Source organism: Triticum dicoccoides, chromosome 7B (assembly GCF_002162155.2).
Source record: "Triticum dicoccoides isolate Atlit2015 ecotype Zavitan chromosome 7B, WEW_v2.0, whole genome shotgun sequence".
Taxonomy (NCBI): Eukaryota; Viridiplantae; Streptophyta; class Magnoliopsida; order Poales; family Poaceae; genus Triticum; species Triticum dicoccoides.
In genome coordinates this window covers 718,105,559-718,109,099 of record NC_041393.1, presented here as the reverse complement: position 1 = coordinate 718,109,099, position 3,541 = coordinate 718,105,559, and positions in this window count along the sequence as shown.

Sequence of the window (3,541 nt, the reverse complement as noted above, 5' to 3'; positions counted from 1 at the left end):
CGTGCGTATGTGTGTGTGTGTGGCGTGCAGTGCAGGCAACCCTACATTTAATTGGATTGAAGAAAAAGAAAAAGAAAACTTGCGGGGCTCGGGTCGGGTTGGGCCTCCACCTGATCAAGCGATTAGCAGTAGCTGGGGGGCTCGGGCGGCTCCCAACCAACTCCAGCTAACTGAAAACTCCCCCCGCCACAGTCCCCTCCCCTCATCCACTTATTATTTCGTTTGATTTGAATTGAAAGGAAGACGACTCGCTCCACCGGCGACCGTCTCGTGTCGTTGTGAACGGATGGAATTGATGATCGGTGTGGCGCGTCCGGTTCATAAAATAAAATCCATAACGGGAAAGAAAGAATTGATGATGGTTTCGCTCTGGAGCCGACCCAGGCGATCGCCGTGTTTATGTTTAGGCCATCCGTGCGTGCGTGCGTGCATACGTGTACGCATGCATTGTGTTCAGACGGGTGGGGCCAACTGCCTCTTCACAGCAAGCTCCAACGAACCAACGAGGCGACAAGATGAACAGTAATATCAAAACAAATAGTAAAAAAATTTAAAATTCTGAAGATGTTCTTGAGCATGCTTGACGGTTTTCATGTGAAATGGAGCGGCAGTGTTTCGTCGATGAAAACACAAATTTGGGTGTGACATTTTGGGGTAACAATTGTTTTTTTTTGTTTTTTGCACATCCCAAAAATGATTAGCCTTTTTGCCTACAAAATTCCAGGTAACATTCAGATGTGACAAAGAACACATAAAAAATTTGTTGGGGTTATTTTAACATTTCAAAAATTGTTTTTCTAAGGCAGGAGCACATGCTCCCGGGAGCCGAATCGCATTTCCGGGCAACCGTGAGCACCTGTTTCATCAAAGTACTCAGAGCGTTTCTTTTCTGATGGCAACTCCAAAGTGAAACATCAAATTCTGTCTAAATTTGTCATTCAATGGTGGTCACTAAAATTCTTTAGACCGGTCCGGATGTCCGGGATCCCGCAAACGGGCACCAACGGGGAGGTTTATGGGAGTCCATACGCCTGTTTTACAGGACTTGCCCGGCCCACCCAAAACTAAGCCAGAGTTCACGAATTTGAAAATTCCCACCACTATTTCCGCGCAAAAGCCTATCCTTTCCAACTGCCTCCGCCCTAATTGTCGCCTCACCCCACCATCGATTATCTGCCGCCAAGAGAGACAATTGTGGTCCACGCGGATCTAGAGGGCATGAGGGTGGTGGCCACCCGCAATGTCATGTCCGCGGACCGCAACACCCACTACCACAAGGCAAAGAAGAAGGCGGGCGATGTCGTGATGGCTGGTCAGGGCGGACCTTGTCTGGGAAAGTATGCCGCCATGCTGGTAGTCGGGGCTCATTGCAGCAAACCACGCCCAACTTCACCGTTAGCCATCGAGTCCCATTCACCGTCAACCTCAACACTTACTACGCATTCACATATCGTAGTCGTCGGTGCTGGTCCAACCATGGATTTCGGTTGTGGAGCTATCGTCCATCAATGCCAGGTCAGTGTTTGCCGGAATGCCTCATCCAAGCTGGACGGTGGTAGACGATGAGGCCATGTTGAATATTATCTACGATGGAGGTGTAGCGACCCGACCTCAAACGTCAAGTCTCTGTGCATCAGTGTCATCCCTGGATCAGCAATGCTGACATGCACAGTACTCGAAGAATTTATAACAGAGTAGCAATCACACACTTATTACATCGAATGTCTCAAAAGAGAACTTATTACAATAATTTGGCTTAAGGCCATCTAATGCGATAACAACGGAAGGCTTGGAAGATAAAGTGAGTTCATCAACTCCAACGGCATAGCTGAGCTGCACGGCAACGACCTAACGAACCTTACTCCTCGTCTGAAAAGTCTGCAACATAATACGTTGCAGCCCGAGAAACGGGTCAGCACATGGAATATGCTGGCAATAACACAGTAGAACAAGAACAGAATAATGCTATCACTACATGCATATTTGGCTGGTGGAAAGCTCTATGGTTATAGTTTTTGCGAGAAGCCAATTTTTTCCTACAAGAAAGGAATAAATTTTATTTAACTATCATGGTAGTTGAAACATCGAGAAGGTATAACCCCAACTCAATCCCAAATTAAAGTAATTATCAACCCAACAATATTAATTATGAGTGATGAGATACATGTGATAACCCAAGTACTAGATACTCAAAATTGTCCATAACCGGGGACACGGCTAACCATGATTAGATTATACACTCTGCAGAGGTTTGCGCACTTTTCCCCACAAGACTCAATCGCTTCCGTTGGATTTCTCGCACTGCATGGTGTTTGAGAAACGGATGACCAAGACATAGTCTTTCAGAAACATTAACTCCCTACTCCGGGTAGACCATACCAAACCTACAAAACTCACTACCTGCTGATCTACCTCTTCAAGAGCTTCACGTAACTTACTCAGCTATGCTAGAGCCCATAATAGCTTGTGGCTGCACATGGAAGTTTCTAGCATGAATCCTCTCAGTTCCCTTTAAGCCTGGGTGGCGGTCCATAGGAAGATCACACGGTAACCCCGTCCAAAAAAAAATACAGACAACACTGGGTTCCCCAGGTGCCTCAGTCCACCCAGATGTGTATTAAAGTTGCCATCTTAAGTTAAACCATTAATTAACAATCTCACATCTGTCATGGAGACACTCAAACCCAATCCACGTCTACGAGCATAGCATAGCAATATAAGCATAACGTAGAAGTAACTCCCAAGGGTTTGATAATAAACAGGGCAATAGGTTCTACCTCATCAACTACTTCCCAATACCCACATGTTAAAGACATCCTAATCATGCAATGTGTGAGGATTGAACTAATGCAATGAAAACTGGGTATGAAAAGAGTATGATCAATGCGTTACTTGCCTTGCTGACGATCCGTGAATCCTAGAGACTCGTAGTAACACGCTTCACACTCTGGGAATTCTATCACAAACAAACAATAACATACATAACCAACTAACAAAGATGCACGAGCAAAACTTCAAATAAAAGAGATTGACCAGAAATTTCAACTTGAGAACCCCGAGTTGCAAAAAGAATCAAATCAAACGGAGCAACGAAACTCAAACGGCGAAAGAAATAAGATCCATTTACTAAGCTGGACTAAGATCAATTTTTACAGTATCAAATTCTTGTTTAAGTTGATTAAACAGAAAGAGGGTCTCGAGACGAAACTCTAGGCGTTTGAATCACCTGATTCTGACTAACGAGCGAAAAGAAAAACAGAAACTAAGATCGGATCAGAAATCGCGACTGAAAATAATCGCAGATAAATCCGATAAAAGAAAACTGACGAACAGGCTAACGAACGAGCGTTCGTTATCTGTAACTAACGAAAGAAAACCGTTCGTTTAAATGAACGTACGGACGAACGTCCGCTAAATAGAGGAGCCGCGAAAAACCGGTGAACCGATCTAAAAAGAAATGAACTAGGGTTTCAAAAAAACGAATGGTTTAAAAAAAACGAACGGTGGGGCGGCGGCTCGCGAGGCGGCGGGGCTCGGCGAC